A 20969-nucleotide genomic window follows, 5' to 3' on the forward strand; every position below is an offset into this window, starting at 1 on the left:
CACGTCCGCACTGGAGTCCGCGCAGCACCGAAGTGAGAAGCCCCCAGCGTGCGGGGCTCCGCCCCCAGCGTGCGGGGCTCCGCCCCCAGCGTGCGGGGCTCCGCCCCCAGCCTGCGGGGCTCCGCCCCCAGCCTGCGGGGCTCCGCCCCCAGCCTGCGGGGCTCCGCCCCCAGCCTGCGGGGCTTCCATAGTACCCCTGCTGCTTCCTGTGCCAGGGGCACTGCCTCCAAAAACAGCGGTGCCCCGGGAGCTTCCAGCAGGGGCGCTGCAGCGGGCACCTCTGGCAGGCACGCTGCATCTTGTGGTCGCCCCTGCTGCCTCCAGCGAGAAGGGCGCCTCCTCCACTGTGGCGGGCGCCGGGATGCTGATGCACGAGCCGCCTCCAGTAACAGCAAAGCCTCCTGCAGCTCCTGCAAGGGAGCCGCCTCCATTGTTGCCTCAGTGGTCGCTGTAGGCCTCCAGCCCAGTGGGCACTGCCGCTGGTGCCTGCAGCAGGGGCGCTGCATCCGTGGACGACCCTGCTGTCTCCAGTGGGGGGGGGGTGGGACTCGGACCCACCTCCAGCAGGGGGGCACTCCCTGCATGTCCCTGCTCCCTTCACTACTGCGGAGGCCGACTCCAGCCTGCAGGTGCTGCCTCTTGCATGTGGGCTCCGCCTCCAGCAAGTCGCCGCCACCACTTTTAACTCTCATTTTAAGTTGCAAACAGTCTCAACTCAGCAGACAATGAACAGTATGAAAATGCTTTTTTTCTTTCCTAACCAAGCTGTGTTTAAATATGTGAAGAGATTGTTGATTTTCTTTTTCCATGCTTATTTCCCCTTCACTACAAAATGCCATTTTCACATTCCTGGTAAAAGCCTGGAGAGGGACCAGAGGTAGGGATACAAGAAAGTTCTTTATTGACTGCTATTTTTCATTCTGATTTGTGATCTCAGGGCCTGACCAAAATGTAAATCTGTCTCCCCTAAGGTCTTCAGAGAACTTAACAATACTGTTGGTCTTTTCACTGTTACTCCCCTAGAACAGGATGTATGCGGTTTTTATATCTATTTGTTGGTGATTGTCCCTCAGGATCAGATGATCACCAGTCAAGCTCGACCTAAGTGATTCCCACGTGGTGCCTTCCTCTCTCCCAGAGGTTGTCTTTGGACCGTAGGAACCTCTAAGGCAAACTTTACCTTACATTCCGCAGAAGTTCAGTTACTTCACAACAAAGTCTTGTGCCCCTCCCCCCTTCTATCTGTGTATCTTTCCTGCTGCCTGAGGAAACAGGCTCTTGCCTTCAGGCTCCTCAGCCATATGTCAGATGCGAGTATGCCCCCCAAAATCCAAAGGATATATATTCAGCTCTTCTATTGATCCCGCGGAAACCCAACCTCTTATCTTGGAGACAAGAGCATCCTACCCATTCCCCTTGCTTTTGTTGGAAGGTTGGATAGGCAAGTATTAATGAACATAAAGAGGATTCAGACAATCCTCTTTACAAATTCTATTTCCCCTTAGTTTCAGGGTGAAGGATCCCCCTCCTCTGGGCTCTCTGACGATCTTACGTCCTAAGTGTGTTAGTTTAACAAGTATTGCATGGACTTTCATTCCCCCCATCCCTGGAGATAAACCAGACCATCAATGATTTCACTTAATTTCAAATCCCCGTATCGACTTTCAATAAAGTTCTACAATTCTGACACCAGTTGCAATGTGTTTCTTCCACGTGACAAGCAAGTCTTTGACACCACCCGCATGTCCTTTTCTGACACGACCTATCTGGAGATAGTGTCAGCTTGCACAGCTCAGTCCCACCACACTGGACCCCCAGCACCCTTCAGATGCCCATCACAAGTCCAGTTTGCCACCTGTGCTTGACTAGCCACAGATGGAAGGTTCCAACCACTGCCTCCTTAGGCTCAATCAATTTGTTACAGTGGCTCACAAAATTCAGAGAAACATTTCACTTACAAACCTACCGGTTTATTATAAAAGGATACAACTCAGGAAGAGTAAGAGAGAAGATCTGCGTAGGGCCAAGTACGGGGAAAGGGGTATGGATCGAGTTTCCATGCCCCGTTCCAGAGCGCCACTCTCCCAGCACCTCCAATGTTCACCAACCCAGAAGCTCTCAGAACCCGTCCTTCAGGGTATTTGTGGAGGCTTCATCACATGGGCATGATTTTATGATTTCATGACAATCATTGTTCTCCAGCCCCTCTCCCCTCCCAGGAGGTGGAGGGCGGGCCTGAAAGTTCCCACCCAATAATCAAGTGGTTGGTTCCACTGGCAGGCAACCAGCCCCCTCCTCAGTCCCAAAGTCTCTCATTAACACAGCAAACAAAAGATACCCCATCACCCTCCACACTTAGGAATTCCAAGGGCTTTAAGGAGCTTTGCTGCAGAAACGGGGTAAGATCACATCTATATTCTAAATCACAACACCGCAAGTTCGTAACTCAGTGCTGGACAGTAATACAGCATGGATATTTAAATGACAGGCTCATTTTTATGTTGATGACCGAAAAGGAGCTTCTCAAAGAGCAAATGTTTAAAATTCATCAAATGAAATGACTTTCTGAAAACCAGAATCTTTTACTAAAGTTTTTTCCATTTACAGAACAGTTTCTGCAGCTCTGAACCTAATTCTTACCAAAAAGGGGATTAATAAATGTTGGGATCTGGGGGGAAAAGTGACCTCCTAATGTTAGAGCTCAGGGATAGCACTGGAAGGAAGATGAGTCAATGCTCAGATGTATTCCTTGGCCTAGACTTCAGGAAGGCAGAATATACAAGGAGAAAAGAAAACAGACAGGTAGAAGAGTCTCTCAGAGCCTGCATTTCCAAACGGGAAGGCCCTTTCCTACATGGATTCCTTGGTTTCATCAACAAGTATTTATCAAGTGTCCAACTAATCACCAGCGAGGATATTTATAAACAATTACGCGATGGAGTCCCTCTTTTCGGACGTTCCTAGTCTAGTGGGGAAGACAGACATTCCAAGAGCCCTTTGGAGAAAATGGGGAGGCTCTATTAACCAGCAGAGCTTCTTTTTCCCTCGGGAATTCTGGGCCCTTGGCTGAAATCCTCACCTGGATCCTCTGTGTGGTTGGCCCATCCTCACTTAATACTGCTCCTCCATCCCTAGCCTCAATCCCACTTCCCTCTTGTACATTCCTCACAGCACCTGCTATTACATGAAAGCGTGTGCTTCAGTCTAAAGCTTACAGTAGAAGCCATGAGAAAGGGATCTTGTTTATTTTGTTCAAGGCCGCTTGCCCTGAGACTAGAAGAACGCCTGGCAAATTCATATATTCATTCACCGTATGTTTAAAGCATCTGCTAGTGCCAGGCACTGACCCGGGCAGAGATCGGGAAGCGGAAATTCCCTCTCCTCGTGGAGCTTCCATTCAAGTACCATAAAGACAATGACTATGATGGAGCGCTTTCTTTGGAGAAACTCCACAACACTGAATCCTAACAGCAACTCTGAGACAGGTAGGATTATAATCCTTGCATTACAGGCAAGGAAACCTGGACCCAAGAGGTCAAGTGACTTGCCTAAGGAGAAGGGGCAGGGTTAAGATGCGCACCCAGGGAGTCTGGCCCTAGAGCTCAGTGTCTTACTAATCTGCTAGAACGCCTCTTGCTTACATACCCACAGTATGTGTGCAGTAAGTATTGTTGGAAAACGGCTGGAAGCCTACGGAGAACCAAAGGAAGACAAGGACATCATTATGGAGGTACAGGGTAGATGATGTGGGCTGAGGGGGAGGTTAAGGAGCTTCACAGAGAAAGGGACATGGCCGATTCTTGAAGGCCTGGAGTGCAAAGGGTGGGAATACAGGGAGGGTGTGAATGCAAACAACAGACACAGCAACACTTAGTGTGACTGGACCATAAGGGGGTTGGAGAGAGGGCACCAAATTCATATAGTGATGGTAAAGAGCCTCGTACGCCCTGTTACATAGTTTGAACTTGGTCCCGAAAGTACTCAACACAGAGACCTGAGGTGGCTGAAATGGAATCGCCGAGAAGCTCAGATTTAAAAGACCACGGACAAACCAGGAGCAAAAGGTGTTAAGCCAGAACCAGAATAAAGGAGCGCCATATTCTCTTCCAACTGTGTGATTTCTTTACAGATCTCAGCACCTCTATAACTGTGGATTAAACGAAGTTCTCAAATCCCCTCTTCCACTTACGCATGACCTCAGGGACCTCAATAAGACCTAACGGCACTGAATTCATGATGACGTTCCAAGGTTTGAGATGATTACCCCATTAACCTTTTGGACACGTTTTCCAGAAGATGGCTTTTCTTCTTATCACAGAGACAGAAAACAAGCAGATCAAGATCCTTCCCCAGATGGTAGGTAAGTGGTGATCTCACAAAAGAAGGGGAGGATTGGGAGTGTCTCCAGGGCTCCAAGGAAAGCACTTAGGGAGGTGAGACTGCAACTTGTATGGAAACTTTCTTCATCAGCAAGACCGGATCTGTCTGTGCTAGGACCAGGGCCTTGGCTATAGAACACCCAGCACCGTGCTGACAGCTGCTACATGCTCACTAAATGGGGGGTACCTCGATTTATGCGGTAAACCTGCACTAACGCACGATGCTGCCAACAGAAGCAACCTCTGGTTCAGAGTTTTTGTGTGGGGCGAGGACTTGCAGAACTTTCTACATCTGTCCTACTAAGGTCTTTTCCCCAAAGAACCAACTGTGTATTTTCTTTTTAAGGACCTGTCTCCAATGTCACAGCCAAGAAGAAGGTATCTTTTCCCCTCAGATGTAAAGACAGAAACCCCCAAAACAGGACATCCAAATAAAGGCCTGAACCTCAACCCTGGCGGGAGGTTCAGAACCAAGACAACTTACCACTGTGATGCAAAACCACCGGGGAGATGACAGGGTGGACCATTCTTGTGCCTATCTCACTGGAACCGGCGGCGAAGACGCAGAGGTCAGACGCGTTGCATCCTACCCGCCAGGCCAAGGAATGTGAGCCAAGAAGAACCGTCTGTAAAACAAGTACAGCTTTGAGTTCAGGTCTTAGGGATTGCACTCTGGGAGACACAGAGTCACCCCCAAACGGAAAGTGTGCTCCACACTGCCAGCAGGGAGTGCAGGCTCAAAGAGGTCAAAATCACAGGGTCGCACAAGCTGGGAAAGAATTAGGATTGCTGCGAGCAGACCTGAAGCTAATGCATGGTTGGCGGTTTGGCTACCAGGTGTTCCATGATGTCTATTTCAGACCAAAGCAGGAGGATGTGCTCCTGGAGGTGGCCCAGAGGTCAGTGATCATTTGCAACTACTGACAAAAGTCCAACGTTCATGCTGCTCCCAGAACCTAAACAGAAGATGTGCATCAACCCTATTTCAACTACATTTTGCAGGACGATCTTAGCAATGCTTACTCCTCCTGGAATCTTCTTTCACATTGGAAATGTGTTCTCATTCATCAACCCCTGGATCTTCCATTATATGGAACTGAAACAGGAGATGTGCATAAACCCTACCTCCTCCAGGTCTTTTCAACTCTATGTGAGTGACTCTCTCAGTCTTTCTTCCTTCTTTCGCAACTCTATTTTTAATAGCATCTTAGCAGTATTTCATTCTTAAAGAGAAATCGGTGAGGTTCAACAGGCAAATTGCATTAACACTTGTTGAAAGTAAGCCCTGATCTTTGCCATCTCTAAAGTCTCTATTTGGCTGAAATCGGCCTGGGGTCTTTTCTTGTGAAGATTTGCCTCTCACAGACACCTGAAGTCAAAACACTCATCACCACAAAATGCAAATTTAAATTTCGGAGGAGATTTAAAGGGGTTTAAATCCTAACCAGCATTTATGATACTGACCCAAGGTGCAAGCACTCGAACCACCAGCTTCTAGGGGATTCCAAGATTACTTTGGGTGGCATTCCGATAGGATTTGTCCAATCAGAAAACACTGTCAGTGTCAAAAGTGATGTCTCCAACCTAACTTGCAAGATAAATGGTTTCATAGCTGAAGGGGACCCACTTTGAGGCACAGAAATATCAGGCGTGTTTGCAGTGTGTGCTAATCCAGATGGGTGATGCCTTTCAGTTACACGGATCTGTGATTGTTTCTTAGATGAAAGAAGGCCGCAGCGATCATCGCACACTTGCTGGCTTAGCATCTACTCTTTCTTTTTTTTTCATTTATTTTTATTACGATGATATATGAGTCACCATACAGTACATCATTAGCTTCTGATGTAGTGTCCCATGATTCACTGATTGTGTAGAACACCCAGTGCTCCACACAACACGTGCCCTCCTTAATACCCTTCACCCGGCTAGCCCATCCCCCCACCCCCTTCCTCTCTAAAACCCTCAGTTTGTTTCCCTGGGTCCAGAGTCTCTCATGGTTCCTCTCTCCCTCTGTTATCCGTCCCCCTTCCTCTTTCCCTTCCTTCTCCTAATGATCTCCCTGCTACTCCTTATGTTCCACAAATACGGGAAACCATGTAATTGTCTTTCTCTGCTTCACTGACTTCACATAGCACCTATTCTAACTAAGCTCAGCAAGAACAGTAATGGACCGTATACATTTGTAAACCTTGCTTTGCCAGAACTTTTCGTAAGGAATCTTCTAGATGGAACTGGCAATCGTGTCTTGAGGCCAGAGGCCAAGCCAAATACTCACCACAGACTTGCCTGCAGTACCTGTAGATTCGGGTCAATTCTTCTTTTTGAGATCCCCAAACTATCCTGAGGTTCCGATACCTGCCGGGAAGTAACCCTCTTTCCTCATCTGGCAAGCCTCCTGAGAACTCTGTAAGCAAGGTTATCAGGCCAATATGTCCAAGGGGCTCCATCAAGTCAACCTGATATCCTTCAACTTGTCTGGTCATATCAGGGTCTATATGCATGTCTCTCTCTCTCCAACAGGACACTTCATTCAACGCCTTGGTAAAATAACTAAAGTTTCCAGGAGTGACCTGTTGCAAGGAAAACAGACTTGTGTTGAACTTTGGCAAATAATCAAACTTACCTTGAAAGAAGGAATACTCACTGAGAGCTGCTGAATTCTGGAGGATTCGGGTAGGGAGAAAAGTGAAATGTTTCCACTTGTTCACAAAAACATATGTTATCCGATCTCCCTATATCATGCATATTTTAACATAAAGTTTCCTTCAATCTGGAAGAACACATATTAAAGAACCAGCAATGTTTCAAACAAGAGTCACAAAACTATCATCATCGTCCTCAACTCTTTCTGCCCCATAGTATTAATTCTTGTTCTGTTTGAATGCAACAAAACCGGCTCCATTAGTTCGGGAAATTCTTACCCAGTTGAGTTTTAGGATTTTAAAGAGCACAACTTATATTTGTCAAAAATTCCTTTCATGAATCTCCTTGAGGATGAAACACATTCGACAAGGGCATAAATGACACAAGAATCACAAATGTACATGGTTCAAGATCTGATGAGAGCTCATTACAACGCACTTGACAAGGAAATCCCGTTACTTCTGTGACACAGAACATTTCCATAATTAGCATATCGAGTGAGGACCTTATACTGAGACATATTAAAGCTTGAGGAATTCACATAATTCCTACAACAATTATAACATTTACCCATACAACAGAACCCATGGTTTCCCAATCATTTATTTCACAATGCTTCCCAAGTGACTTAACATACCAAAGAAGCCTAAGTAGTAAAATGAAAAGAACAGAAAAGCAAAGTCTCCACTTACAATTTAAATCCCAGGCAATTTGTTTAAAAATTCAGAATGGTTTAAAGCATAGGCCTAAATAGATATATGGATCATGACAAAACTCACTACTTAAACTGAACCAAGGAGGCCAAAAGACATTTTAGGGAAGATTGTGCAGTCTTTAGCAAAACTTAGCTTCTTTCAAACTGAGACATTTCAGTCCTCTTAAGTCATCAAAAACCTGATAAAGACAAAACATAGAAACTTTGCTTTTCTGCAAAGGTAAAGAAAACACATAATAATAATAGTAATAACATCTTTGTTTACAACTCCCTCTTTTTAATCTTTCATCTTTTTTTTTTTTTTTTTTTACGATATGGTAGTCACCATACCGTACACATCATTCACTTTTGATGTAGTGTCCCATGATTCATTGTTTGCATATAACAACCAGTGCTCCATGCAATACCTGCCCTTCTTAACACCCTTCACCGGTCTAACCCATTTCCCCACCGCCCTCCCCTCTACAACCCTCCTTTGCTTCCCTGGGTCCATGGTCTTTCACTTATTTGTGGAACGTAAGGAATAGCAGGGAGATCCTTAGGAGAAGGAAGGGAAAAATGAAGGGGGGGGCACCAGAGGGGGAGATGAACCGTGAGAGACTATGGACTCCGGGATACAACTCTTTCACATCAAGAGCAGACCAACAATCCAGGAAAATTTTGTCCTTTTAACAGAGAGAAAAAAAGCAGAATTTCAGACTTATACCATTGTACCTATAAAATCCATTCATTTCAATCTTAGTCCTGACCATAAATAAAAGTTTTTTCCGAAGTTGCTCTTCACAAACTTCCTACACCTTTCTTTTTCATTCAGATTTTGTCCTGAGACGTTTCTCTCTGAATAAACAGTCTTTATTTAGTACAAAATAACAAAATTGCTTTTTTTCTTTCCTGAACAAAAATGGATTCTCATTCCTTATAGTGCCCTTATAAAAATACAACTTAACCTTTCTTGCATACACAGTTGCTTCCCCTATCACTTCCAGCAATCTCAATGTACACTTAGCAGAATTTTAACTTTTACAAACCTTTGCCTCCACTGAAAACTAAGCAGTAACCAATCCCGAACTGTTATACCAGAATTCTTTAGATTGGCATTGTATTATTAAAATAACATATTAAAGAGGAACAATGAAGCAAAGAGACAGTCCACAAGGACAAAGATCAGAAAGGAACAGAGCCAATATACAGAAACAGGGACATTAGAAGCAATACAATGGCAGTAAATTCACAGCTCTCAGTAGTTACTCTGAATGTAAATAGGCTCAATGGCCCAATCCAAAGACAGGAGCCTATCAGATTAGATGAAAGGCAAGACCCATCAACATGCTTTCTTTTTTTTTTTTTTAAATAATGATATTTTTTATTATATTATGTTAGTCACCATACAGTACACCCCTAGTTTTTGATGTAATGTTCCAGGATTCATTACTTGCCTATAACACCCAGTGCACCATGCAATACAGGCTCCTCCTGTGGACTGGGCTGTGGTTTGCCAAGCCCTGATCTCCACCAGAGACCTCACCGGCCCCACCTTGCAGGTGTTCCCAGGCCTGCTCGCTCACTGCAAGACCCAGTGACCTGCCTGGGATGTTCCTGGAAACCTCTGCCCCTTAAATTCTCAGATTGTGATCGTAGCGTAAACCAAATCGGACAATGTGCTGTGCTCCGGATTTCAAAATGTTTTCTCAGAAGAGCCATTTTTATCATTCTCTGTCCCCATCAACCCCATATTTTGTAAGATCTTATCCACTTAGATTCAGAGTCACTCAAAGGCAACAGCAAATTCAGAAACCACATTTAGTGGTGCTTGTTCTGGGCATCATGAGAGACAGTCATCAGCAGAGACTACTCAGGAGGCCAGGACAAGTACACATGATGGGGGGTTGGGAGGGAGAAGACGAACAGGGCAGGGGGAGAACGGGCTTCGGTCCCTGTGTTTTCATGTCACAGGTTAGATACGCAAATATTTCCAAAACCTCATTACTAATTTAAAACAAAAACAAAGACAAAAAATGTAGGACGCTTTCCAGCACTACGGAACTCTAAACAGATGATGGGACTGACCCAAGGTACAATTTCTTAGCTAAAAGGGCCTAGGTTGTTCCAGAACAAAATGTTGACCACAGTTCTCTTTCAGGGTGAGGGCTCTGAACCAGCGTAGTGGATTTTGATTTGGACGGTGGTACATTTACCTAAAAGCCTACGAGCAGGAAGCGGTTGGCAGTGAAGTCTTGGCGTGGTTGGTGTGCGGCAGTCTGGACTTCTTTGTCTAAGCAGGTGCCGGGGCCCTCCACCTCTGGTTTTTCTGTGGACGTCTGGGTGGACAGGCCCCCACTGGAGGGACCAGTTCTGGCTTGAGGTGTCCTGAGCTGATTGTGCTGGGGACAACAGGGGTCTGCAGACGGCTTCCCCACCCACTTCTCACTTACACCTCAAAACAGCTTAGTGTGGTATTATAAAAAATTAACAAATTGGAGAGCAGCAGCAATCCTCCCAAGACGACACGGCTAGGGCACAGCCCACCCGCTTCAATTCACGTCTGTGACCAGCGCCCAGGATGCCCGGAGAGGATAGGCACTGGGGAGGGGGGCAGTCAGCCTTGATGCCCTGGCATCATTTTCCTCTTCTGTTTGAGAAGATATACTGTGTGCGTGGTGACAAATTCAGACCGTGCCAAGGCTGGAGGTAACCAATGTTACCGAGTTCTTGTCCATCGTTCCAGAGGTGGTCTTTACACATCCTGAGTGTGTGTGTGTATGTGTGCATTTACACACACGTGTGCACACACTGGACAGAGCACCCTTCTTTTTCCTCCTAAGGGCATAACTTGAGGCTTGCTCTGTGCCTACTGATGTTACTTCAGCTCACACGTTCAAACAGCTGTGTAGGTTCCAGCGTGTGGACACGGCAGATTTCATTTCCTGTCTCGGGGGGACTGGGGACATCCGTGCTACAGGTGGCACCGGGCCAGAAGGGCCTTGTGTCCAGGCCCACGCGGGAGCCGTGTGGCCCTACTGAGGTGGATGATGAACCTCTCTAGCAGACATGTCCATGGAGGCCTTCTGAGGGGCTTGTTTGGGTCTCTGTCTGGCTTCTGTCACACCTCATCTCTGGAGCAGCCAGTCCCTAATCTTTTGGCCCTGAACGTTCTTGGAAAAAATGTTCCCTAAGGCAGAGGGAGCACAGGACTCCCAGCTGTAGGCTCTGGGCTTCGCCCAGCGGAATGTGATTTTGTTCTTGGGCTCTCCTTAGGGACCCCAATGGGCCCCCCAAGTCATCAGGGTGATTATGACGTCCGCTGGATGTCTCAAAAATATGCATTTTTTACCTGGCTCCCATTCAACTCCATAACGTAGTGCTTTGCTCAATGACTGTAGAGTATGGTCTCATCTGAGGAGAAGCAGGACATTTTAAGACCGCAGAGCCCAAAATTAACAGCCTGGAATTTTGGCCCATGCTCTCTGTTGACTGACTTAAGCCATTACACGGAAAGACACTTTGGCAAATCCTGAACTACTCGTACAAGAGAAGCCACAGACATGATCAGACCATTTAACAAGAGGCATCTGGCCGACCGAACATTTTAGGAAATGGTCTCTACCATTAGTGGGATTGCAAAGCCTTCCACACAACCCAAACACAGTGACTGAGAACAGTTCCACCTCGACACAGAACCAAACCCTTAAAACCCACTACGAACATCACAGAAGCTGGCAACCACTGCATCAAATTACGGTTTTCTGGGTTAACACGCTGAGGCCTTGTCACCAACCTCCAAACCTCTTCTCGCTTTGCCTTTTCATGGTGCTGTGGGGCTTGGTGCCTGAGGTAAGAACCAGGGTGAACAGAGCCTGGGCAGAATCACCTCAGATGCTCAGGAGGTGGAGGCCAAGGGGTCAAGGGTCAGCTCAGGCCCTCTGGCTTCTCTCTCCTACAGGCAGACGTCCCGTAAGGTGCACTGGCGGGGCTGACAGGGGACGCCCCGGCCTGCTGGTCGGGGTCAGAGCTGCGGCAGTGAGCAGGAGGGCCAACAAGCTGGAAGGTGAGTGGGCAGGAAGGCTCTGGCTCGGAGTGCTCATGGGCATGAGTCAACACCAAATACTCTGGCAGGGTGCACGTAGCAATGCTGACCTCCAGAGCTGGGCCCCCAACAGGCTGTGGCCATTTAGAATCAGTTTATGATTTTCAATGAGTTTTTTTTTTTCCCCCAAAATACCTCAATTTACAAAAAGCACACACTGGGCTTCCATCCATAGCTGACAGCAAATAAGCGACTGCCTTGGTTGGAGAATCTTTTCTGCAACGACCCACCGTTTGTCTTATCCATAAGCCCTGTGCCACCATCTTTCTGCTGAGCCCAGGCAGCAGTGTGGGTGCTACTCCCCGGCCTGAGGGCTCTAACCCGGGCTGGGCTCCTGAAGCCTCTGCAGCCCCACAAGCTGGACCCTTTTGGGATGCCACACTGCCATCCCTCAGAGCTCAGTCCCTAGAGCGAGGAGGGCCACCCCCCTGCCCTCAGGTGCAAGAAGCAGGGTTCTCCGCCGCATGGAGGTTTAGGGTCTCAGACTAACCTATGCAAATGGAACTCATGCACAGAACCACCGGAGCTTGCCCCGTTCACAGGAACAGTTTGGGAAACTGACAAAAAAACAGGCGATCTCTCAGAAGGCAAGCAGAGATGCTTCCAGCTTGCCCGTCTGCAGCTGGAGACTCACGCTGCCAGCAGGCAGCAGCCACACCACCCCCGGGGCCTAGGCTGGGCAGTTGTGGCCTGGCAAGCTGCCATGTAGTGTGTGGCCTTGAGGAGAGATGATGCCGCAGAGGCGGTGAGGGCGCAGGTGTGCAGGGAAAGGCAGCCAATGCGTGAACGACCCCTCTGCATAATCTTGGCCAGGGGACGCAGCTCTGCTCAGAGGCGCTTTTGCAAGGGTTGCGCCAGAGGCTCAAGCCCCCAAGAGGGGCTCAGGTCCCCATTATCCTGTGGATGGGGTACCAGTGAAGGAGAAGAGGACCCAGAGCCCCAGGTTCCTTCAGTGGAATCCTAACTGGTAGAGACGTAGGGCCCCACCGTTTCTGTGCCCACTGATGTTCACTCTGGGCCTTCTGAGGCTGGGCGCTGTAGGACTCAGGATGCAGGAATCCCCCAGTGTGTTGTGTTCCTCTCCTGCCCCTTCCCTGACCCCAGTGCTGTCCTCGAGGAGTAAGGAACTGCATTCAGGACTCCGAGGCTGGGACTCTCACCCATGCTGCTTTTCCAGCCTGGGGCAGTTCACCTGGCTGGTGAGCCGAGTCTCACTGCCAGGCAGCGGGCATGAACATGGCGCTCTGCGCGGTGACCACATTGTGCAGGTGTGGCCTTGCCTCCCTATGTGCCACTACCTTGTACCTGTACCGGGCTTGCCCGCCCACGGCCTGCCGCTTCCACAAGTTGTAGTAAGTAGGGTGAGGAGTAGTGGCGCCTGGAGCTTAGCAGCCTCGACGACAAGCACCTCCATGGGCACACTAGCCGGGCTCTCACCAGTGATGTCGTACGCCATCCGGATGAGCTCATAGTGCCGCTATTTCTTCACACCTACAGGTGGAAGGAAACGGGGGTCAGCTGGCCCAGGACCACCTCCCTCTCTTGGAACCACACCGAGGGGCTGCGGGGCAGGCCGTGGGTGTCACCAGAGGGTCGCTGGAACGTTCTCCTCCTCCTTCCCTGACCCCAACGTAACAGCCACCCTGCGCTGCAGTGCACCCCTCCCACTCTCCGCTCACGGGAAAGGTGGCAGCAGGCCACCTATAAGGCCACCTTAACTAACACTTCAATAAAAATCTGAAAAGAAATAACAAAGAAAAACCTTACGGACAATACATTTACAGCAACGTCCCTTTACTGAACAAACCCACGTAATAAGCAGACTGCCCAGTTCAGACCCACGTTGGCCAAGCGTCCACTGCAATACTGGAAATCCTAGCCAGAGCAATTACACAAGAAAACTAAATCAATAAAAGGCATCCAAACTGGAAACTAAGAAGTGAAGGTCACTCTTTTCAAATGACATGATATTATATGTAGAAAACCCTAAACACAACCACAAAAAAAACTATTGAACAAATTCAGTAAAGTGGCAGGGTACAAAATGCATAAAAATCTGTGCTCCCTCGTTTCAAACTCTATTACAAAGCTCTACTGATTGCTGGCATATTGGCATCAAAGCAGACACACAGATCAACAGAACAGAAGACAGAGCCCAGAAGTAAACCCACACTTCTACGGTCCGGTACTTTATGACCAAGGAGCCAAGAATATGCAAGGGGGAAAAGACAGTCCCTTTACTAAGCGGTGCTGGAAAAACCGAACAGACCCATGCAAAAGAATGAATCCGTACCACTATCTTACACTCGACACAAACATTAACTCAAAATGAATTCAAGACCTGAAACCTTACAACTCTTAGCAGGAAACATAGGGACAAAGCTGCATTACGTACTACTCAGGCGTGATTTTTTTTTTTTTTTTTTGGATCATGTTCCAAAAGCCAAGGCAGTAAAAGCAAAAGTAAATAAGCGAAGCTACAAGAAACTAAAAAGCTCCTGCCCAACCATGAAAATCACCAACTAAATAAAGAGGCAACCTACCGCCTGGGAGAAAAGACTTGCTACTCATAAATCTCATAAAAGGTGACTTTCCAATATATAGAATGAATTCCTACAACTCAATCACAACAACAACAAAAAGCAAAGTGGAAGGATTTTCCAAACGGACATTACGCAGAGAAGACACAGAGACGTCAACAGTTCCGTGAAAAGATGCTCCACATCAATAATCATCAGGGAAATGCAAATCAAAACAACACTGAGGTATCGCCTCACGCTGCTTAGAAGGTTCAGTATCAAAAAGACAGAAATAACAAACGTTAGCTAAGATGTGAAGGAAAGGGATCCCTGGTGCACTGTTGGTGGGTACAGAAGTAGGTGCACACGCTGTGGAAAACAGTATGCAGCCTCCGCAAACAAAAGAAAAATTAAAAAGAGAACTGTCCTACAATCCAGTAACTTCTCTTCTTAGCTTTTAACGGAACAAAATGAAAATATCTATTTGAAAACATATTTATACCTGCATCTTCATTGCAGCATTAACCATATGTAACTAATTTAACATATAAAGCATCATATTGAAGTATACAATATATAAAACATCTATAAAATAAATTATAATACAAAACTGTATATACATAACTTAGAGGACCCAAGAGAGAAGAATAACCTACAAGACCATGTCCGTGGAGAAACAGATCCAGAAAGAGCCCCTTCCAACCCAACCCATCTCCCCACCACCCAAGCAACAGCCTTTCCTGCTGTGGCCACCGCTGAACATACCGCCCACGCCCTCTCCCATCTCTGCCTAGGACCATACGGCTGCTGCCCTCGCCACCCATGACAACTCACAATCCTCGCCCTCACCGCCGCCTGGGACTCAGAGCCCTAACCAACCATGCCATCCTCTTCCCCGCCAGGGAACCCACGACTCCACGGCCCTTGACGTCACTGCACACCTACAATGCAGGTGCCGCTGCCACCAGGGCCCCTGACCTCACTGACGCGCAACCACCGTCGCCACGGAAATCAACACCCGCGCCACAGCACGACCACGGAACTCCCCGCCGCTGCCCTCACCACCCTCACCGCCCCTTGCGTCGCAGCCCATGCCACTTGGGAACTCACCGTCGCCCTCGTTGCCGCTGCCTCCACAGCCGCCGCAGCCACCTCCAGCGCCGAGGCCGCATCTGTGGATGCCGCCTCCAGCGATGCCTCTAGCGACGCCACCTTCAATGCCGGAGGCGGCGCACCACTGACGTCAAAGGGAGGCGCCGCCGCCAGCGCCGCCGAGGCTGGGGCTGCCTCCAACACCGAGACCTCTTCAGTCGACGCCCCTCCAATAAAGTAGCCTCTGCTGCCTCCAGGGAGGCCGCCGCTCTCGCTGACTCCCTCGGAAGCCCAGGACACCTCCAGTGCTGCCGCCGACGACACGATCAACGCTGCCGAAGACTCCACCGCTGCCAACACGTCCGCACTGGAGTCCGCGCAGCACCGAAGTGAGAAGCCCCCAGCGTGCGGGGCTCCGCCCCCAGCGTGCGGGGCTCCGCCCCCAGCCTGCGGGGCTCCGCCCCCAGCCTGCGGGGCTCCGCCCCCAGCCTGCGGGGCTCCGCCCCCAGCCTGCGGGGCTTCCATAGTACCCCTGCTGCTTCCTGTGCCAGGGGCACTGCCTCCAAAAACAGCGGTGCCCCGGGAGCTTCCAGCAGGGGCGCTGCAGCGGGCACCTCTGGCAGGCACGCTGCATCTTGTGGTCGCCCCTGCTGCCTCCAGCGAGAAGGGCGCCTCCTCCACTGTGGCGGGCGCCGGGATGCTGATGCACGAGCCGCCTCCAGTAACAGCAAAGCCTCCTGCAGCTCCTGCAAGGGAGCCGCCTCCATTGTTGCCTCAGTGGTCGCTGTAGGCCTCCAGCCCAGTGGGCACTGCCGCTGGTGCCTGCAGCAGGGGCGCTGCATCCGTGGACGACCCTGCTGTCTCCAGTGGGGGGGGGGTGGGACTCGGACCCACCTCCAGCAGGGGGGCACTCCCTGCATGTCCCTGCTCCCTTCACTACTGCGGAGGCCGACTCCAGCCTGCAGGTGCTGCCTCTTGCATGTGGGCTCCGCCTCCAGCAAGTCGCCGCCACCACTTTTAACTCTCATTTTAAGTTGCAAACAGTCTCAACTCAGCAGACAATGAACAGTATGAAAATGCTTTTTTTCTTTCCTAACCAAGCTGTGTTTAAATATGTGAAGAGATTGTTGATTTTCTTTTTCCATGCTTATTTCCCCTTCACTACAAAATGCCATTTTCACATTCCTGGTAAAAGCCTGGAGAGGGACCAGAGGTAGGGATACAAGAAAGTTCTTTATTGACTGCTATTTTTCATTCTGATTTGTGATCTCAGGGCCTGACCAAAATGTAAATCTGTCTCCCCTAAGGTCTTCAGAGAACTTAACAATACTGTTGGTCTTTTCACTGTTACTCCCCTAGAACAGGATGTATGCGGTTTTTATATCTATTTGTTGGTGATTGTCCCTCAGGATCAGATGATCACCAGTCAAGCTCGACCTAAGTGATTCCCACGTGGTGCCTTCCTCTCTCCCAGAGGTTGTCTTTGGACCGTAGGAACCTCTAAGGCAAACTTTACCTTACATTCCGCAGAAGTTCAGTTACTTCACAACAAAGTCTTGTGCCCCTCCCCCCTTCTATCTGTGTATCTTTCCTGCTGCCTGAGGAAACAGGCTCTTGCCTTCAGGCTCCTCAGCCATATGTCAGATGCGAGTATGCCCCCCAAAATCCAAAGGATATATATTCAGCTCTTCTATTGATCCCGCGGAAACCCAACCTCTTATCTTGGAGACAAGAGCATCCTACCCATTCCCCTTGCTTTTGTTGGAAGGTTGGATAGGCAAGTATTAATGAACATAAAGAGGATTCAGACAATCCTCTTTACAAATTCTATTTCCCCTTAGTTTCAGGGTGAAGGATCCCCCTCCTCTGGGCTCTCTGACGATCTTACGTCCTAAGTGTGTTAGTTTAACAAGTATTGCATGGACTTTCATTCCCCCCATCCCTGGAGATAAACCAGACCATCAATGATTTCACTTAATTTCAAATCCCCGTATCGACTTTCAATAAAGTTCTACAATTCTGACACCAGTTGCAATGTGTTTCTTCCACGTGACAAGCAAGTCTTTGACACCACCCGCATGTCCTTTTCTGACACGACCTATCTGGAGATAGTGTCAGCTTGCACAGCTCAGTCCCACCACACTGGACCCCCAGCACCCTTCAGATGCCCATCACAAGTCCAGTTTGCCACCTGTGCTTGACTAGCCACAGATGGAAGGTTCCAACCACTGCCTCCTTAGGCTCAATCAATTTGTTACAGTGGCTCACAAAATTCAGAGAAACATTTCACTTACAAACCTACCGGTTTATTATAAAAGGATACAACTCAGGAAGAGTAAGAGAGAAGATCTGCGTAGGGCCAAGTACGGGGAAAGGGGTATGGATCGAGTTTCCATGCCCCGTTCCAGAGCGCCACTCTCCCAGCACCTCCAATGTTCACCAACCCAGAAGCTCTCAGAACCCGTCCTTCAGGGTATTTGTGGAGGCTTCATCACATGGGCATGATTTTATGATTTCATGACAATCATTGTTCTCCAGCCCCTCTCCCCTCCCAGGAGGTGGAGGGCGGGCCTGAAAGTTCCCACCCAATAATCAAGTGGTTGGTTCCACTGGCAGGCAACCAGCCCCCTCCTCAGTCCCAAAGTCTCTCATTAACACAGCAAACAAAAGATACCCCATCACCCTCCACACTTAGGAATTCCAAGGGCTTTAAGGAGCTTTGCTGCAGAAACGGGGTAAGATCACATCTATATTCTAAATCACAACACCGCAAGTTCGTAACTCAGTGCTGGACAGTAATACAGCATGGATATTTAAATGACAGGCTCATTTTTATGTTGATGACCGAAAAGGAGCTTCTCAAAGAGCAAATGTTTAAAATTCATCAAATGAAATGACTTTCTGAAAACCAGAATCTTTTACTAAAGTTTTTTCCATTTACAGAACAGTTTCTGCAGCTCTGAACCTAATTCTTACCAAAAAGGGGATTAATAAATGTTGGGATCTGGGGGGAAAAGTGACCTCCTAATGTTAGAGCTCAGGGATAGCACTGGAAGGAAGATGAGTCAATGCTCAGATGTATTCCTTGGCCTAGACTTCAGGAAGGCAGAATATACAAGGAGAAAAGAAAACAGACAGGTAGAAGAGTCTCTCAGAGCCTGCATTTCCAAACGGGAAGGCCCTTTCCTACATGGATTCCTTGGTTTCATCAACAAGTATTTATCAAGTGTCCAACTAATCACCAGCGAGGATATTTATAAACAATTACGCGATGGAGTCCCTCTTTTCGGACGTTCCTAGTCTAGTGGGGAAGACAGACATTCCAAGAGCCCTTTGGAGAAAATGGGGAGGCTCTATTAACCAGCAGAGCTTCTTTTTCCCTCGGGAATTCTGGGCCCTTGGCTGAAATCCTCACCTGGATCCTCTGTGTGGTTGGCCCATCCTCACTTAATACTGCTCCTCCATCCCTAGCCTCAATCCCACTTCCCTCTTGTACATTCCTCACAGCACCTGCTATTACATGAAAGCGTGTGCTTCAGTCTAAAGCTTACAGTAGAAGCCATGAGAAAGGGATCTTGTTTATTTTGTTCAAGGCCGCTTGCCCTGAGACTAGAAGAACGCCTGGCAAATTCATATATTCATTCACCGTATGTTTAAAGCATCTGCTAGTGCCAGGCACTGACCCGGGCAGAGATCGGGAAGCGGAAATTCCCTCTCCTCGTGGAGCTTCCATTCAAGTACCATAAAGACAATGACTATGATGGAGCGCTTTCTTTGGAGAAACTCCACAACACTGAATCCTAACAGCAACTCTGAGACAGGTAGGATTATAATCCTTGCATTACAGGCAAGGAAACCTGGACCCAAGAGGTCAAGTGACTTGCCTAAGGAGAAGGGGCAGGGTTAAGATGCGCACCCAGGGAGTCTGGCCCTAGAGCTCAGTGTCTTACTAATCTGCTAGAACGCCTCTTGCTTACATACCCACAGTATGTGTGCAGTAAGTATTGTTGGAAAACGGCTGGAAGCCTACGGAGAACCAAAGGAAGACAAGGACATCATTATGGAGGTACAGGGTAGATGATGTGGGCTGAGGGGGAGGTTAAGGAGCTTCACAGAGAAAGGGACATGGCCGATTCTTGAAGGCCTGGAGTGCAAAGGGTGGGAATACAGGGAGGGTGTGAATGCAAACAACAGACACAGCAACACTTAGTGTGACTGGACCATAAGGGGGTTGGAGAGAGGGCACCAAATTCATATAGTGATGGTAAAGAGCCTCGTACGCCCTGTTACATAGTTTGAACTTGGTCCCGAAAGTACTCAACACAGAGACCTGAGGTGGCTGAAATGGAATCGCCGAGAAGCTCAGATTTAAAAGACCACGGACAAACCAGGAGCAAAAGGTGTTAAGCCAGAACCAGAATAAAGGAGCGCCATATTCTCTTCCAACTGTGTGATTTCTTTACAGATCTCAGCACCTCTATAACTGTGGATTAAACGAAGTTCTCAAATCCCCTCTTCCACTTACGCATGACCTCAGGGACCTCAATAAGACCTAACGGCACTGAATTCATGATGACGTTCCAAGGTTTGAGATGATTACCCCATTAACCTTTTGGACACGTTTTCCAGAAGATGGCTTTTCTTCTTAACACAGAGACAGAAAACAAGCAGATCAAGATCCTTCCCCAGATGGTAGGTAAGTGGTGATCTCACAAAAGAAGGGGAGGATTGGGAGTGTCTCCAGGGCTCCAAGGAAAGCACTTAGGGAGGTGAGACTGCAACTTGTATGGAAACTTTCTTCATCAGCAAGACCGGATCTGTCTGTGCTAGGACCAGGGCCTTGGCTATAGAACACCCAGCACCGTGCTGACAGCTGCTACATGCTCACTAAATGGGGGGTACCTCGATTTATGCGGTAAACCTGCACTAACGCACGATGCTGCCAACAGAAGCAACCTCTGGTTCAGAGTTTTTGTGTGGGGCGAGGACTTGCAGAACTTTCTACATCTGTCCTACTAAGGTCTTTTCCCCAAAGAACCAACTGTGTATTTTCTTTTTAAGGACCTGTCTCCAATGTCACAGCCAAGAAGAAGGTATCTTTTCCCCTCAGATGTAAAGACAGAAACCCCCAAAACAGGACATCCAAATAAAGGCCTGAACCTCAACCCTGGCGGGAGGTTCAGAACCAAGACAACTTACCACTGTGATGCAAAACCACCGGGGAGATGACAGGGTGGACCATTCTTGTGCCTATCTCACTGGAACCGGCGGCGAAGACGCAGAGGTCAGACGCGTTGCATCCTACCCGCCAGGCCAAGGAATGTGAGCCAAGAAGAACCGTCTGTAAAACAAGTACAGCTTTGAGTTCAGGTCTTAGGGATTGCACTCTGGGAGACACAGAGTCACCCCCAAACGGAAAGTGTGCTCCACACTGCCAGCAGGGAGTGCAGGCTCAAAGAGGTCAAAATCACAGGGTCGCACAAGCTGGGAAAGAATTAGGATTGCTGCGAGCAGACCTGAAGCTAATGCATGGTTGG

This window comes from Ursus arctos, unplaced genomic scaffold (assembly GCF_023065955.2).
Source record: "Ursus arctos isolate Adak ecotype North America unplaced genomic scaffold, UrsArc2.0 scaffold_32, whole genome shotgun sequence".
NCBI lineage: Eukaryota > Metazoa > Chordata > Mammalia > Carnivora > Ursidae > Ursus > Ursus arctos.